Genomic DNA, 17,766 nt, shown 5'->3' with positions numbered 1-17,766 from the left:
GGGCGCGCCATCTCCTCCCATGGCGTGCGGGGGGATGCGCGCGTGTCGCCTCTGCAACCTGGCTCTCATCCAACACAGCACCCGCTCTGGCAGAGCCATTTCTTTGTGCGGGCTAGCTCTGGCGTTTCATCTGTGATTGGACGGGCTTCCTTTTGTCCTTTTGGGGATAAGGTCACATGCTTTTGCCAACTCTGGGAGTTGTTGGTTTGGGGAGAAAAGCAAAACACAAGGCGTCTATTGTTTAGGGAAGAGGGGAGGACTCCAGCCTCTGAAGAGCACGTGGAGCAGGAAGCATGCTCGGAGTCGAGCAGGCTCCCATCCTCTCCTCTAAACGTGTCTCCTGTCCTCTGGAAGACAGAGCGCAGTGCCTACGGCAACAACCAGAAACGAACCCGCGAGGCACCCGCCCCTTGTGCCCTCTGGCCCCTTGCCTTTCTCAGGCTGCAAGAAGACAGGCACCAAGCTGAACCTGAGCCCCCGCGAGAGAAACACTGCGTGGACTTGGTGCCTGACTTCAGTCACCTCTGAAGGCCCTCCTTGTACAGAGCGTCAAAAGCTGCAGAAGCCAGGAAAGGTTTCTCGCAGTTCCCAAATCTGTCCCTCTTCAGTGGGAATTCAAAGAGCTGGCCCCTTGGTAGGAGACATTCTGGTTTTGTAGGCTTTCTTCCCTTGCGGAGAGGAGGGCAAAACCTGCTCCCTGTCAGGTTGGACTTTGCCTCGAAACGGGGCGCTGCCTTTCCTATTGTGACATCACTGGCCGACGCTGATGTCACAAAGCATCGTCAGCGCTGAGGTAGACACAGCAGGGCATAAGATCGGGGTTGTCCCTGCGCCTTTGTCACTCTCGGTCTCGAGGGAACGGAGATCACAGAGGTTTTGGCTCGCTCCCGAGCAACCAGGATGTTTGGTGCCCGTCCCTCAGCGGATACGGGCAGACGACTGCCCAGGGCCCACGATCTCAACGGGTATGCTGCAGAAAGCCTCCTCTCCTGTCCCCAAGGGTTTGTTCCACCTCATCAGTTGGGGTGGCTGGGGGGTGGGCAGGGGGAAGAACACGAGGGCAGCCTGGGAGCTGGGTCTGGAGGTGGTGCAAGGCAGCAGCAGTCTCTTTGGTCTCTTCACGAACACCAGGACTAGGCCTAGAAAGCCTTTTGTCTCTGCAAAGGGAGGGACAAGTCCGTTTTGGATTGCACGGAGGGAGTGCCAGGCAGTTGCCCAGATACATCCCTGCCGTAGGAATTGCGAGAGCTTAGCACAGTCCTGTACTGCGCTCTGCGGATGCGTTACTGAGCTGTGCTGGTCTTCCCGTTGAGCCGAACCAGAAGGACACCGATGTTTCCTCTGTTGGCAGTGGATTTGACTTGTGCTCCTGACTGATGAGGTTTCCTTTGGAAACCTGGTCAGCTCCTCACCAGTGGCCTGCCTTAGGAAAAGGAGCACGAGATCCTCTGAGGGGTCCAGAAAGTTTTCTAGGAGGACAAAAGGGCTCGTTTATTCCCGATGAAGTCTACGCTGTAAGCCTTTCAAGAGCCTCCTGGAACAGGCGGGAGGAGTTTCCGTCTTGCAGAGCGGTGCGTGCTGTCTCTCGGCAGATGAGGCCTCAGGGGAGCAGGGGCTAGCCACCAGGGTGCTTCTTTGGAGTTTCCTTGGTTCCCCATGGCTTGCCAGCATGCATTTACGTTCAGTCCTCCCTCCCTCCCTCCTACCCAGTCTGCATTTGTCCGCATTTATGCCAAGAAAGGGGCCAGTGACAAGCCGGCTGCTAAAGAAGTGCTGCTAGAGGGGAGACACGCAACCCCCGCTGCCTTGCAGGCTGTTGAACTGTAGGGGTACAGGCTGAGCCTTTTCTTGAGAGGGGGTGGAGAACAGTAGCAGCAGCAGTACCGATCGGACGGTGGGCAGGAGAAACAGGTGTTTGTTACGTCCCTTCCATTTCCAAAGAATCCCTCCCCACCCTCACAGAGGTGAAGTACGGCCACAGCTTTGGTTGCAAGTCCTCCTCCTGTTGCGGAGTCAATCCTGAGCCCTTTGTCCCTAACGAAACGGTGCCAGTCGCTGCCGTACCAAATGCCCCACTGGTGCAGTTGGTGACAGCTCCACCACTGAACTCGAGCTTGTTCAGGACCGAGCCAGTCCTCACGCCACAAACACCAGGTTCAAGACCTGCATTCCCTACTGCTGCTCTCGAGTCTGCTGCTGCTGCCGCTGAACTGCACGGGTACCGCCAGCTTCACCATCCTTTTCCTCCTTGCTGCTCCGTAGGAAAATGAAGGCTCTGCAAATGGTGACATGGGCGCTGCTTGTTGGTCTCTTCTCTTTCGGTGAGTCTCTGTAGAGCTCAGACCTGAGGGTGGTCCTTTGGAACCATTCTGCCCTGGTCCGCTTCCCCTGCTTTGACCAGAGGAGCCCAGCTAAGAGCAGAAAGTCCCCAACAGAGGTGTTCCAGTCCCCCCTGCTTCAGAGCAGAACGGGGGTGGGGGTGAGGAAGGGATGACTTGCCTTCCCCAGGAGGCCTAAGCCAGTCCTCTTAAGCCGAGGGAGAGCCAGTGGCTAACCTTGCCTGCCCCAGGAGGTTGAGAAGCTTCTGCAGGACCAGGAGCATATTCCAGGGGAGGGCGTGTCCATCTACTGCGGAGCCCGTACACCACCATGACCTCTTTCAGCGGCTACAAGAGGAGAGACAACTATGGCTCCTGGGAGAGACGCGGAAAGGGGAGCGGGCAGCCTGAGGCATAACCCGCCGTAGACCAAGTTCAAAGCGTAAGGAGAGCTTTGGTGTATGTCTGACAGGTGTTTACCACGTGGGACAGGTTGGCGAAGAAAGCCTCTGGAGGACTGCAGCGGTATGCCAAGCCTACATCTATTCGTATATTCAGCCCTTCCAAATGCAGGTGACATTTAGGTTTCTTCAGATCAAGGCTGCTTCTGCCAGCGTAACTCCAGGGCATAAAGTGCCACTCGTTAAAAGCCTGTGGCTAGGGCTAGGGACAGTAGCCACCCTGGCAGGCCATTCAGGTGAAGGTCAACTGGACTGAACACCAGCGTCTCCACAGATCGTGGCATTGCACGCAGCTGAGAAAGAACAATGATGAGGCAGATTTGGGCCTGCGTAGGTTTCAGCCCAGCACTGCTTTGCGTGTGAAGACTCGAGGCCGTTGGTTTTGATGGCTAGTAGAGTCTTCAACGTGCCTCCCACTTCAAAAATTCAAAAATTCATTTGTGGGCACATAATTCAGCGAGCAGCTTCGTAGCAATGGGACTTCTGCGGGTGGTATCAAGAAAGGAGCTGCAGTCAAACCACTCGTGGAAGCGTAGCGGGAACCTGCCCGATAGTAGTCCAGCTGCCGAGGGCAACGGGAAACTGAAGGAATACGTAGAAGAGGTTGCAGGCACCTCTCGGCCTGTTGAATGAATGCCTGACAAATGGTAGAAGGCTTTGTAGGAAGGATGTTGCTTGACTGGAAGCCGTGCCCAAGCCAAAGACGGGAGGCTTTCTGGAAGAAGGCAATGCCCAATGTGAATTGTCTTCTGCCTTGCCTGCCGGTCCACAGTGGTGTCTTCAGAGCTTATGCTAGTGGAGCAACCGAGCACAAACAGGCACGGTGTCTGTGACTCGCTGTTTCCCGTGGCTGTACAGAGACTGTCGTTGCGCGCTGCCTTCGTTTCTGCAGAAGGCCGGTTTCTCTTTGGAATGACTGTTCCCTTAACTGTCGTTCCAGGAGCGCTTGCACCTCCCTGGAGGGGACTGGAAGACTCAGAGGTAAAAAACCATTTCCCCTTGACTAGACGGTTCTTTAGAGGAGCTCTGCCCCTCGGCCCCAACAGGACATCGTTTATGTGCCCCCTCACACAAACTTCACCTGACACAGCTCCCTGAGCTTCTCCCATTGCCATTTCTTCCCTTCTGCCAAACGGCCAGCTATAGCTCCCCACGTCCATTAGGGGACTGCGGCCACCCATCCAGCCACCCTCCCGCTTGGGCTGGGCTCCACCAAAATGCAGCACTTCCCCAAAATGTACCCAGGCAGCCGCGAAGCAGCTTCTCAGCCTGAAGCTCTGAGAACTTTGGAACTCACTCTCCCAACCGCTTCAGACGTGGTTGCCCCGCCACTCATCCAGAGCCAGGATTCCTGCCTCACTCCCATTCCCACGGCATCCGAGAGGCCACCCACAACACTTGCGGTCTCTCCGTTGGTCACTTTTTCTAGGCCTGCAGGAGACGAGCTGGGAGAAGCGCTGAGCGACACCCCGACCCTTGAAGAACACCTACGTAAGGTGCGGGGCGAGCTCTATCACCTCCGATGGAGCGCAAAGGATGTCGCCGAGCGTGCCGTCCAGGAAGCCTTGAAGCAGGCTAAGCTCCCAGGCTTTACCGGACAGGTAAGGGCACGCTGCAGAAGGCTCTACTCGGAGGTTTCTCTCCTCCCTCCGGCATGTTTCCTTCTCCAGTTCCCTGTCCTAGCTAGCCAAAAGGCTGGTGCTGCTGGAACAAGTGCTGTGCGTGGCCACACTTTCTTTTCCCGTTGCTCCACGCTTCCTTATGGGGAAAGAGAGAGCCGTGGTGGGAAGCAGAGTTGTCTTAGTCATACCTTCCTCTCCGCCCAGATCTTGGGTCCTCCTCAAGGGAGGACCAGAAAGAAAGCGTGGTCTCAGCAGTCCATATTGACCCCAGTCCCATCTCACGCCCAGAAGGCTTCTCTGTCCCTGCTGCCTGGCACGGGGCATCTCCACAGGAAAAGCCCGTTCCCGCAGCTTCAGCACTCCGAGCAGCGGAGTGAGCAGCCCCTCCATTCTGATACCGGTCAATCCGAGTAGAGCAAACCTGGGAGGTTTCCGGGCAATTCCGGCGTTCCTTCCATCTGAGTTCAACCTTGTCCCAGGTCACCTTGGCTGGCCTTGCAGGGGAGCTGCTTGCCCCGTTCCTTTTCCTTCTAACAGGCGCTCTCCTTTGTGTTCCCTCCCAGGCTGTGCAAGAGATAATCGATCATGTCGTGGAGAAGGTGGAAGAAAACCAAGTCCCGATGCCTGATTATGCCCTCAAATCATCAGGTGCCGTGACACTGTACAATCCAACCAGTTCCAAAGCGCTTCCTGGCCCGCTTGACAAGACGGGCATTGGAACGCATCCAGTGGCAGGAGAGAAGGGGCGAGAAGTCAAGGGCCACCTCGTGCCCTGCAAATGTACCCACGGCCAGAGTCTGTAACGGGCCAGACCACATCTGAAGAACAGAAGGCCTAGTTGACCTTCTTGTCCTTCTCCACGGCCCCTTAGGACAGTTTGATGAGTCCCTGCTGTGTGTTCCAGGGGGATCACGCCCGTAAGAAAGAGGGGAACCCCACCGTAGGAGATGGATGCCCACGTGGAAGCATTTCTCAAGTCAATAGTGCAATATTCCTCCTGACATTGCTCGATGATCGTGCTCATCTTTGAATTTCCAGGGGCTGCTGTCATTCATTCACGGACTTCTCCATCCCTCTGGAATACAAAAGGAAAAGTCTTTTTGTATTCCCTGCCGCTGGTGGATTACGTGAGGTCTCCAGAGGTTATCCTTGAGGTAGGAGGAGCACCAAGAAACAGAAAAACAGAGGTGGGGGGGAGGAACCAAAGGCACTGCTGAGCGTCGCCTTTACCCTTGTCTCTGCTCCTCCGAGCGTTCTTTTCCTGCCGCCACCTTGCACAGACCTCCTCGCCTCCTGTGTCTGCCTGTTGAGTATTTCCTCTCCCGGAGTGCCCCAGGTGCTCCGCGCGAGCTTCTAACAGGCCAGCTTGGTCCGGCAGTCTTTGTCTTCCCAGCCACTGTGAAAACTGTCAGCGTGGCAGGGAAGGAGAATGGACAAGGTGCCTGCAGAGGTCTGGGGTGTGAGCTCCCCGGGGCTCTTAGTGAGCACAAGCGGGCGCTGAGAGCCTGCATTGCTGCAGGGCCCCAGGTTGTGTTGGCCAGCCGTCCTGGCACTGCTTGCTGCTCGCTGCTCCTGAGCTGCCTGCACAAGTTGAAGAGTTGGCTGGTGCCAGTGGCAGGAGGTGGGCCTGGATGAGAGGGAGCGATTGCTTCCCCTTACAGGAAAGGCTCATCCGGGTGGGCCCTTAGTTGCCACCTGCTCTGGGCAGGTGCCTTTCAGCCACACCGTCCCTTGCTTGTTCTTGGCGAGTTGCTCTGGACCGGGAGAGGCCGGAGAGTTTGTACAAGTAGCGCACCCAGCTGCCTGCCATCGAAGCGCTTCTCCGCTGAAGGGCTCTTGTGAGGCATGAATTCTCGCCACGGCTTCTCTGCGCGGTACCCGCAGGGTGCGACCGGAGGCAGCGGCTGGGGTTCAGGGCAGAGCTGGTTGCCCAGATCAGTTCATAATCCTCTGATGCTGGCGGCGGGAATGAGAGCCAGGGCACCCTTCTCCAGCTGAACGTACTTTCTTCTTCTCCTCCTCCTCCTTTTCAGCCGGACAATCACCCGGGAAACTGCTGGCCCTTCCCAGGAAGTCAGGGACACGTCCTGATCAAGCTGTCCGTGCCAATCACTCCCAGAGCTGTCACCATGGACCATGTTTCAGGGAGCGCGTTCCATCGAGACAGCATCCCCAGCGCTCCAAAGGACTTTGCTGTCTACGTAAGTCATTTGTCGAGTCGGGGGCGGGGGGTTGCCTAGCATTTCTAAGCGGGGAGTGCATATGGGTCAAAGAGTCCAGCGGCCTGAGGCTTCCTCCTGGCTCGCACAAGAAACAAGCTCCTCAGAGTTCCTCTCTTTCCATTGTATTCCTCTTTCCATATCCAATGGACTGCTCGAAAGGAAGCTTCTGGGGCAAGGTGGTACTCCAGGAGCCACAGGGAAAAGGAGCTGGCACAGTGCACGGTCCTAGACCTTCTGGCCTCCAATCCCAGTGGGCATTTGTCATCCTCAGGCTACTCCCCCTCTCACTGGGAACGTCTGCTCCTTTTCTGACTGGCAGCTTAGACTGCTTGAGTAGGCAAGCGTGGCATGCTACTTAGCTGCCGCTTCTCGTCGTCCTCTTGCGCTCACCTTCCTTGGGCTAGGTAGCCCAAATAAACCAGTACTCCAGCGACTGAAGTTAAGTCTTCCCACGGTGTACCAAACGCTCTTGTTTTCTCCACCCCCGTCTTTCTCTAGGGCCTGAAGGAAGGACGTGAGGAGAAGGGCACGTTCCTGGGAGAGTTCACGTTCCTGGCAGCGCTGAATCCCAGACAGACCTTCCAGCTGAAGGTACGGGGACCGAGAGGGAGGAGAGCTGTAGGAGAGGAGGAGGAGGAGGAGAAATGTGGTCGGCGGGGCAGAAGCTTCCCTGCCAAAGGGCTAGAGGCAGCCCTCTCCTTGAGCGTCTGCCACGCTGGCCTTTCTTCTGCTTTAACTTCCTAAGGGTGTTTGCCTGGACTGCTGTTCTTCTTTGCTTTCGTCTTGGCTTTAAGCTTCAGCGCTCAACAAGCGCCGCAGTCGAAGCTGAAATCAGCTTGACCGTCTGGACTCCAAGCGCATACAAGCGGCCACATCCCGTAGTGTGCGCTACTACTGGCCTGCTGGTTCAAGCCTAGAAATACTGGGCTTTCTGAGGATTCTGTTGTTGCTGGTAGCGAGAGGGAGGCCATTCTGTTTCAGTGGCTTTCTAGAGAAGGCAACGAGGCATTATACTGACCCCACTGGGTCTGGTGACTGTGGAAGCATGTGCCTCAAAGCAGGCGAGAAGCACTTGCCAATCTATGTGCTGAAGCTTCTGGTAGCTGCTTCTTCCTTGACTGATCTTATGGCCAAATGAGGTAGAGCAGGATAAGAACGTCTTGACCACGATAGGTCAAAAGACCTCGCAGGGCAGCCAGAGTAAGCTGTTGAAGGAGTCCGTCGCTGTGGCACTCCTCTGTCAGTCGTCGCATGCCAGAGAGGAAAAGGCAACTCGTTTCTTCTTCTCATTTCAGAACGAGCTCTCTGGGGTCGTGAAGTACATCAGGCTGGAAGTGCTGAGCAACTGGGGCCACCCGGACTACACCTGCCTGTATCGATTCAGGGTGCACGGTGATCCTCCCAAAGACGATGCGGGGAGAGGTGTCAGTTTTGTCTGGCAATAAATTCCACTGATTTTCACCAAGTCGAGTTTGAGTCTCTTTTGCCTGTGAGGCTAACTGCTAAGAGAGCTCCCTGTCCTCCTCTCAACCCATGAGCTTATCGCAGGCTTCCCGGGAGGAAGAGGTGAGGGAACAAAGGACTAAGAACCATCTCCTGCGGATATCTTCATTTTTATTTGTGATGGAGGACTGAAGGCATGTGCAGCTAAAGAACCACCAAGCGGTAAGAAGAAGACAGACTGAGAAGCAGGAAAGCACGGTAAAAGTTTGGGCGCCCGGAACTGCGTAGGAGAGGCTACCCACTCAAGATAGCATGGTAACTTAAAGCTCAACGTGTCCTGCCGAAGTCAAGACACCTTTCCTAGAGGGGAACTCTGTCTCAAGCTGCCTCTGAACGGCCGCCGAGGGGCCTCAGCTGCTCCCGCTGGGCGCGCCATCTCCTCCCATGGCGTGCGGGGGGATGCGCGCGTGTCGCCTCTGCAACCTGGCTCTCATCCAACACAGCACCCGCTCTGGCAGAGCCATTTCTTTGTGCGGGCTAGCTCTGGCGTTTCATCTGTGATTGGACGGGCTTCCTTTTGTCCTTTTGGGGATAAGGTCACATGCTTTTGCCAACTCTGGGAGTTGTTGGTTTGGGGAGAAAAGCAAAACACAAGGCGTCTATTGTTTAGGGAAGAGGGGAGGACTCCAGCCTCTGAAGAGCACGTGGAGCAGGAAGCATGCTCGGAGTCGAGCAGGCTCCCATCCTCTCCTCTAAACGTGTCTCCTGTCCTCTGGAAGACAGAGCGCAGTGCCTACGGCAACAACCAGAAACGAACCCGCGAGGCACCCGCCCCTTGTGCCCTCTGGCCCCTTGCCTTTCTCAGGCTGCAAGAAGACAGGCACCAAGCTGAACCTGAGCCCCCGCGAGAGAAACACTGCGTGGACTTGGTGCCTGACTTCAGTCACCTCTGAAGGCCCTCCTTGTACAGAGCGTCAAAAGCTGCAGAAGCCAGGAAAGGTTTCTCGCAGTTCCCAAATCTGTCCCTCTTCAGTGGGAATTCAAAGAGCTGGCCCCTTGGTAGGAGACATTCTGGTTTTGTAGGCTTTCTTCCCTTGCGGAGAGGAGGGCAAAACCTGCTCCCTGTCAGGTTGGACTTTGCCTCGAAACGGGGCGCTGCCTTTCCTATTGTGACATCACTGGCCGACGCTGATGTCACAAAGCATCGTCAGCGCTGAGGTAGACACAGCAGGGCATAAGATCGGGGTTGTCCCTGCGCCTTTGTCACTCTCGGTCTCGAGGGAACGGAGATCACAGAGGTTTTGGCTCGCTCCCGAGCAACCAGGATGTTTGGTGCCCGTCCCTCAGCGGATACGGGCAGACGACTGCCCAGGGCCCACGATCTCAACGGGTATGCTGCAGAAAGCCTCCTCTCCTGTCCCCAAGGGTTTGTTCCACCTCATCAGTTGGGGTGGCTGGGGGGTGGGCAGGGGGAAGAACACGAGGGCAGCCTGGGAGCTGGGTCTGGAGGTGGTGCAAGGCAGCAGCAGTCTCTTTGGTCTCTTCACGAACACCAGGACTAGGCCTAGAAAGCCTTTTGTCTCTGCAAAGGGAGGGACAAGTCCGTTTTGGATTGCACGGAGGGAGTGCCAGGCAGTTGCCCAGATACATCCCTGCCGTAGGAATTGCGAGAGCTTAGCACAGTCCTGTACTGCGCTCTGCGGATGCGTTACTGAGCTGTGCTGGTCTTCCCGTTGAGCCGAACCAGAAGGACACCGATGTTTCCTCTGTTGGCAGTGGATTTGACTTGTGCTCCTGACTGATGAGGTTTCCTTTGGAAACCTGGTCAGCTCCTCACCAGTGGCCTGCCTTAGGAAAAGGAGCACGAGATCCTCTGAGGGGTCCAGAAAGTTTTCTAGGAGGACAAAAGGGCTCGTTTATTCCCGATGAAGTCTACGCTGTAAGCCTTTCAAGAGCCTCCTGGAACAGGCGGGAGGAGTTTCCGTCTTGCAGAGCGGTGCGTGCTGTCTCTCGGCAGATGAGGCCTCAGGGGAGCAGGGGCTAGCCACCAGGGTGCTTCTTTGGAGTTTCCTTGGTTCCCCATGGCTTGCCAGCATGCATTTACGTTCAGTCCTCCCTCCCTCCCTCCTACCCAGTCTGCATTTGTCCGCATTTATGCCAAGAAAGGGGCCAGTGACAAGCCGGCTGCTAAAGAAGTGCTGCTAGAGGGGAGACACGCAACCCCCGCTGCCTTGCAGGCTGTTGAACTGTAGGGGTACAGGCTGAGCCTTTTCTTGAGAGGGGGTGGAGAACAGTAGCAGCAGCAGTACCGATCGGACGGTGGGCAGGAGAAACAGGTGTTTGTTACGTCCCTTCCATTTCCAAAGAATCCCTCCCCACCCTCACAGAGGTGAAGTACGGCCACAGCTTTGGTTGCAAGTCCTCCTCCTGTTGCGGAGTCAATCCTGAGCCCTTTGTCCCTAACGAAACGGTGCCAGTCGCTGCCGTACCAAATGCCCCACTGGTGCAGTTGGTGACAGCTCCACCACTGAACTCGAGCTTGTTCAGGACCGAGCCAGTCCTCACGCCACAAACACCAGGTTCAAGACCTGCATTCCCTACTGCTGCTCTCGAGTCTGCTGCTGCTGCCGCTGAACTGCACGGGTACCGCCAGCTTCACCATCCTTTTCCTCCTTGCTGCTCCGTAGGAAAATGAAGGCTCTGCAAATGGTGACATGGGCGCTGCTTGTTGGTCTCTTCTCTTTCGGTGAGTCTCTGTAGAGCTCAGACCTGAGGGTGGTCCTTTGGAACCATTCTGCCCTGGTCCGCTTCCCCTGCTTTGACCAGAGGAGCCCAGCTAAGAGCAGAAAGTCCCCAACAGAGGTGTTCCAGTCCCCCCTGCTTCAGAGCAGAACGGGGGTGGGGGTGAGGAAGGGATGACTTGCCTTCCCCAGGAGGCCTAAGCCAGTCCTCTTAAGCCGAGGGAGAGCCAGTGGCTAACCTTGCCTGCCCCAGGAGGTTGAGAAGCTTCTGCAGGACCAGGAGCATATTCCAGGGGAGGGCGTGTCCATCTACTGCGGAGCCCGTACACCACCATGACCTCTTTCAGCGGCTACAAGAGGAGAGACAACTATGGCTCCTGGGAGAGACGCGGAAAGGGGAGCGGGCAGCCTGAGGCATAACCCGCCGTAGACCAAGTTCAAAGCGTAAGGAGAGCTTTGGTGTATGTCTGACAGGTGTTTACCACGTGGGACAGGTTGGCGAAGAAAGCCTCTGGAGGACTGCAGCGGTATGCCAAGCCTACATCTATTCGTATATTCAGCCCTTCCAAATGCAGGTGACATTTAGGTTTCTTCAGATCAAGGCTGCTTCTGCCAGCGTAACTCCAGGGCATAAAGTGCCACTCGTTAAAAGCCTGTGGCTAGGGCTAGGGACAGTAGCCACCCTGGCAGGCCATTCAGGTGAAGGTCAACTGGACTGAACACCAGCGTCTCCACAGATCGTGGCATTGCACGCAGCTGAGAAAGAACAATGATGAGGCAGATTTGGGCCTGCGTAGGTTTCAGCCCAGCACTGCTTTGCGTGTGAAGACTCGAGGCCGTTGGTTTTGATGGCTAGTAGAGTCTTCAACGTGCCTCCCACTTCAAAAATTCAAAAATTCATTTGTGGGCACATAATTCAGCGAGCAGCTTCGTAGCAATGGGACTTCTGCGGGTGGTATCAAGAAAGGAGCTGCAGTCAAACCACTCGTGGAAGCGTAGCGGGAACCTGCCCGATAGTAGTCCAGCTGCCGAGGGCAACGGGAAACTGAAGGAATACGTAGAAGAGGTTGCAGGCACCTCTCGGCCTGTTGAATGAATGCCTGACAAATGGTAGAAGGCTTTGTAGGAAGGATGTTGCTTGACTGGAAGCCGTGCCCAAGCCAAAGACGGGAGGCTTTCTGGAAGAAGGCAATGCCCAATGTGAATTGTCTTCTGCCTTGCCTGCCGGTCCACGGTGGTGTCTTCAGAGCTTATGCTAGTGGAGCAACCGAGCACAAACAGGCACGGTGTCTGTGACTCGCTGTTTCCCGTGGCTGTACAGAGACTGTCGTTGCGCGCTGCCTTCGTTTCTGCAGAAGGCCGGTTTCTCTTTGGAATGACTGTTCCCTTAACTGTCGTTCCAGGAGCGCTTGCACCTCCCTGGAGGGGACTGGAAGACTCAGAGGTAAAAAACCATTTCCCCTTGACTAGACGGTTCTTTAGAGGAGCTCTGCCCCTCGGCCCCAACAGGACATCGTTTATGTGCCCCCTCACACAAACTTCACCTGACACAGCTCCCTGAGCTTCTCCCATTGCCATTTCTTCCCTTCTGCCAAACGGCCAGCTATAGCTCCCCACGTCCATTAGGGGACTGCGGCCACCCATCCAGCCACCCTCCCGCTTGGGCTGGGCTCCACCAAAATGCAGCACTTCCCCAAAATGTACCCAGGCAGCCGCGAAGCAGCTTCTCAGCCTGAAGCTCTGAGAACTTTGGAACTCACTCTCCCAACCGCTTCAGACGTGGTTGCCCCGCCACTCATCCAGAGCCAGGATTCCTGCCTCACTCCCATTCCCACGGCATCCGAGAGGCCACCCACAACACTTGCGGTCTCTCCGTTGGTCACTTTTTCTAGGCCTGCAGGAGACGAGCTGGGAGAAGCGCTGAGCGACACCCCGACCCTTGAAGAACACCTACGTAAGGTGCGGGGCGAGCTCTATCACCTCCGATGGAGCGCAAAGGATGTCGCCGAGCGTGCCGTCCAGGAAGCCTTGAAGCAGGCTAAGCTCCCAGGCTTTACCGGACAGGTAAGGGCACGCTGCAGAAGGCTCTACTCGGAGGTTTCTCTCCTCCCTCCGGCATGTTTCCTTCTCCAGTTCCCTGTCCTAGCTAGCCAAAAGGCTGGTGCTGCTGGAACAAGTGCTGTGCGTGGCCACACTTTCTTTTCCCGTTGCTCCACGCTTCCTTATGGGGAAAGAGAGAGCCGTGGTGGGAAGCAGAGTTGTCTTAGTCATACCTTCCTCTCCGCCCAGATCTTGGGTCCTCCTCAAGGGAGGACCAGAAAGAAAGCGTGGTCTCAGCAGTCCATATTGACCCCAGTCCCATCTCACGCCCAGAAGGCTTCTCTGTCCCTGCTGCCTGGCACGGGGCATCTCCACAGGAAAAGCCCGTTCCCGCAGCTTCAGCACTCCGAGCAGCGGAGTGAGCAGCCCCTCCATTCTGATACCGGTCAATCCGAGTAGAGCAAACCTGGGAGGTTTCCGGGCAATTCCGGCGTTCCTTCCATCTGAGTTCAACCTTGTCCCAGGTCACCTTGGCTGGCCTTGCAGGGGAGCTGCTTGCCCCGTTCCTTTTCCTTCTAACAGGCGCTCTCCTTTGTGTTCCCTCCCAGGCTGTGCAAGAGATAATCGATCATGTCGTGGAGAAGGTGGAAGAAAACCAAGTCCCGATGCCTGATTATGCCCTCAAATCATCAGGTGCCGTGACACTGTACAATCCAACCAGTTCCAAAGCGCTTCCTGGCCCGCTTGACAAGACGGGCATTGGAACGCATCCAGTGGCAGGAGAGAAGGGGCGAGAAGTCAAGGGCCACCTCGTGCCCTGCAAATGTACCCACGGCCAGAGTCTGTAACGGGCCAGACCACATCTGAAGAACAGAAGGCCTAGTTGACCTTCTTGTCCTTCTCCACGGCCCCTTAGGACAGTTTGATGAGTCCCTGCTGTGTGTTCCAGGGGGATCACGCCCGTAAGAAAGAGGGGAACCCCACCGTAGGAGATGGATGCCCACGTGGAAGCATTTCTCAAGTCAATAGTGCAATATTCCTCCTGACATTGCTCGATGATCGTGCTCATCTTTGAATTTCCAGGGGCTGCTGTCATTCATTCACGGACTTCTCCATCCCTCTGGAATACAAAAGGAAAAGTCTTTTTGTATTCCCTGCCGCTGGTGGATTACGTGAGGTCTCCAGAGGTTATCCTTGAGGTAGGAGGAGCACCAAGAAACAGAAAAACAGAGGTGGGGGGGAGGAACCAAAGGCACTGCTGAGCGTCGCCTTTACCCTTGTCTCTGCTCCTCCGAGCGTTCTTTTCCTGCCGCCACCTTGCACAGACCTCCTCGCCTCCTGTGTCTGCCTGTTGAGTATTTCCTCTCCCGGAGTGCCCCAGGTGCTCCGCGCGAGCTTCTAACAGGCCAGCTTGGTCCGGCAGTCTTTGTCTTCCCAGCCACTGTGAAAACTGTCAGCGTGGCAGGGAAGGAGAATGGACAAGGTGCCTGCAGAGGTCTGGGGTGTGAGCTCCCCGGGGCTCTTAGTGAGCACAAGCGGGCGCTGAGAGCCTGCATTGCTGCAGGGCCCCAGGTTGTGTTGGCCAGCCGTCCTGGCACTGCTTGCTGCTCGCTGCTCCTGAGCTGCCTGCACAAGTTGAAGAGTTGGCTGGTGCCAGTGGCAGGAGGTGGGCCTGGATGAGAGGGAGCGATTGCTTCCCCTTACAGGAAAGGCTCATCCGGGTGGGCCCTTAGTTGCCACCTGCTCTGGGCAGGTGCCTTTCAGCCACACCGTCCCTTGCTTGTTCTTGGCGAGTTGCTCTGGACCGGGAGAGGCCGGAGAGTTTGTACAAGTAGCGCACCCAGCTGCCTGCCATCGAAGCGCTTCTCCGCTGAAGGGCTCTTGTGAGGCATGAATTCTCGCCACGGCTTCTCTGCGCGGTACCCGCAGGGTGCGACCGGAGGCAGCGGCTGGGGTTCAGGGCAGAGCTGGTTGCCCAGATCAGTTCATAATCCTCTGATGCTGGCGGCGGGAATGAGAGCCAGGGCACCCTTCTCCAGCTGAACGTACTTTCTTCTTCTCCTCCTCCTCCTTTTCAGCCGGACAATCACCCGGGAAACTGCTGGCCCTTCCCAGGAAGTCAGGGACACGTCCTGATCAAGCTGTCCGTGCCAATCACTCCCAGAGCTGTCACCATGGACCATGTTTCAGGGAGCGCGTTCCATCGAGACAGCATCCCCAGCGCTCCAAAGGACTTTGCTGTCTACGTAAGTCATTTGTCGAGTCGGGGGCGGGGGGTTGCCTAGCATTTCTAAGCGGGGAGTGCATATGGGTCAAAGAGTCCAGCGGCCTGAGGCTTCCTCCTGGCTCGCACAAGAAACAAGCTCCTCAGAGTTCCTCTCTTTCCATTGTATTCCTCTTTCCATATCCAATGGACTGCTCGAAAGGAAGCTTCTGGGGCAAGGTGGTACTCCAGGAGCCACAGGGAAAAGGAGCTGGCACAGTGCACGGTCCTAGACCTTCTGGCCTCCAATCCCAGTGGGCATTTGTCATCCTCAGGCTACTCCCCCTCTCACTGGGAACGTCTGCTCCTTTTCTGACTGGCAGCTTAGACTGCTTGAGTAGGCAAGCGTGGCATGCTACTTAGCTGCCGCTTCTCGTCGTCCTCTTGCGCTCACCTTCCTTGGGCTAGGTAGCCCAAATAAACCAGTACTCCAGCGACTGAAGTTAAGTCTTCCCACGGTGTACCAAACGCTCTTGTTTTCTCCACCCCCGTCTTTCTCTAGGGCCTGAAGGAAGGACGTGAGGAGAAGGGCACGTTCCTGGGAGAGTTCACGTTCCTGGCAGCGCTGAATCCCAGACAGACCTTCCAGCTGAAGGTACGGGGACCGAGAGGGAGGAGAGCTGTAGGAGAGGAGGAGGAGGAGGAGAAATGTGGTCGGCGGGGCAGAAGCTTCCCTGCCAAAGGGCTAGAGGCAGCCCTCTCCTTGAGCGTCTGCCACGCTGGCCTTTCTTCTGCTTTAACTTCCTAAGGGTGTTTGCCTGGACTGCTGTTCTTCTTTGCTTTCGTCTTGGCTTTAAGCTTCAGCGCTCAACAAGCGCCGCAGTCGAAGCTGAAATCAGCTTGACCGTCTGGACTCCAAGCGCATACAAGCGGCCACATCCCGTAGTGTGCGCTACTACTGGCCTGCTGGTTCAAGCCTAGAAATACTGGGCTTTCTGAGGATTCTGTTGTTGCTGGTAGCGAGAGGGAGGCCATTCTGTTTCAGTGGCTTTCTAGAGAAGGCAACGAGGCATTATACTGACCCCACTGGGTCTGGTGACTGTGGAAGCATGTGCCTCAAAGCAGGCGAGAAGCACTTGCCAATCTATGTGCTGAAGCTTCTGGTAGCTGCTTCTTCCTTGACTGATCTTATGGCCAAATGAGGTAGAGCAGGATAAGAACGTCTTGACCACGATAGGTCAAAAGACCTCGCAGGGCAGCCAGAGTAAGCTGTTGAAGGAGTCCGTCGCTGTGGCACTCCTCTGTCAGTCGTCGCATGCCAGAGAGGAAAAGGCAACTCGTTTCTTCTTCTCATTTCAGAACGAGCTCTCTGGGGTCGTGAAGTACATCAGGCTGGAAGTGCTGAGCAACTGGGGCCACCCGGACTACACCTGCCTGTATCGATTCAGGGTGCACGGTGATCCTCCCAAAGACGATGCGGGGAGAGGTGTCAGTTTTGTCTGGCAATAAATTCCACTGATTTTCACCAAGTCGAGTTTGAGTCTCTTTTGCCTGTGAGGCTAACTGCTAAGAGAGCTCCCTGTCCTCCTCTCAACCCATGAGCTTATCGCAGGCTTCCCGGGAGGAAGAGGTGAGGGAACAAAGGACTAAGAACCATCTCCTGCGGATATCTTCATTTTTATTTGTGATGGAGGACTGAAGGCATGTGCAGCTAAAGAACCACCAAGCGGTAAGAAGAAGACAGACTGAGAAGCAGGAAAGCACGGTAAAAGTTTGGGCGCCCGGAACTGCGTAGGAGAGGCTACCCACTCAAGATAGCATGGTAACTTAAAGCTCAACGTGTCCTGCCGAAGTCAAGACACCTTTCCTAGAGGGGAACTCTGTCTCAAGCTGCCTCTGAACGGCCGCCGAGGGGCCTCAGCTGCTCCCGCTGGGCGCGCCATCTCCTCCCATGGCGTGCGGGGGGATGCGCGCGTGTCGCCTCTGCAACCTGGCTCTCATCCAACACAGCACCCGCTCTGGCAGAGCCATTTCTTTGTGCGGGCTAGCTCTGGCGTTTCATCTGTGATTGGACGGGCTTCCTTTTGTCCTTTTGGGGATAAGGTCACATGCTTTTGCCAACTCTGGGAGTTGTTGGTTTGGGGAGAAAAGCAAAACACAAGGCGTCTATTGTTTAGGGAAGAGGGGAGGACTCCAGCCTCTGAAGAGCACGTGGAGCAGGAAGCATGCTCGGAGTCGAGCAGGCTCCCATCCTCTCCTCTAAACGTGTCTCCTGTCCTCTGGAAGACAGAGCGCAGTGCCTACGGCAACAACCAGAAACGAACCCGCGAGGCACCCGCCCCTTGTGCCCTCTGGCCCCTTGCCTTTCTCAGGCTGCAAGAAGACAGGCACCAAGCTGAACCTGAGCCCCCGCGAGAGAAACACTGCGTGGACTTGGTGCCTGACTTCAGTCACCTCTGAAGGCCCTCCTTGTACAGAGCGTCAAAAGCTGCAGAAGCCAGGAAAGGTTTCTCGCAGTTCCCAAATCTGTCCCTCTTCAGTGGGAATTCAAAGAGCTGGCCCCTTGGTAGGAGACATTCTGGTTTTGTAGGCTTTCTTCCCTTGCGGAGAGGAGGGCAAAACCTGCTCCCTGTCAGGTTGGACTTTGCCTCGAAACGGGGCGCTGCCTTTCCTATTGTGACATCACTGGCCGACGCTGATGTCACAAAGCATCGTC

General features: G+C 56.1%; 2 pseudogenes; both read left to right on the top strand.

The window, feature by feature from the left end:
* The first annotated feature begins 2,686 nt into the window (after nt 1–2,686).
* Nucleotides 2,687–8,078, top strand: LOC129203062 (SUN domain-containing protein 3-like; annotated as a pseudogene).
* Nucleotides 8,079–11,177: 3,099 nt separating this feature from the next.
* On the top strand, nt 11,178–16,569 carry LOC129203061 (SUN domain-containing protein 3-like; annotated as a pseudogene).
* The last annotated feature ends 1,197 nt before the right edge of the window (nt 16,570–17,766 follow it).

Source organism: Grus americana, chromosome 2 (assembly GCF_028858705.1).
Source record: "Grus americana isolate bGruAme1 chromosome 2, bGruAme1.mat, whole genome shotgun sequence".
NCBI lineage: Eukaryota > Metazoa > Chordata > Aves > Gruiformes > Gruidae > Grus > Grus americana.
Note: the sequence above shows the minus strand (reverse complement) of the source record. Positions and strands in the feature narration are given on the sequence as shown.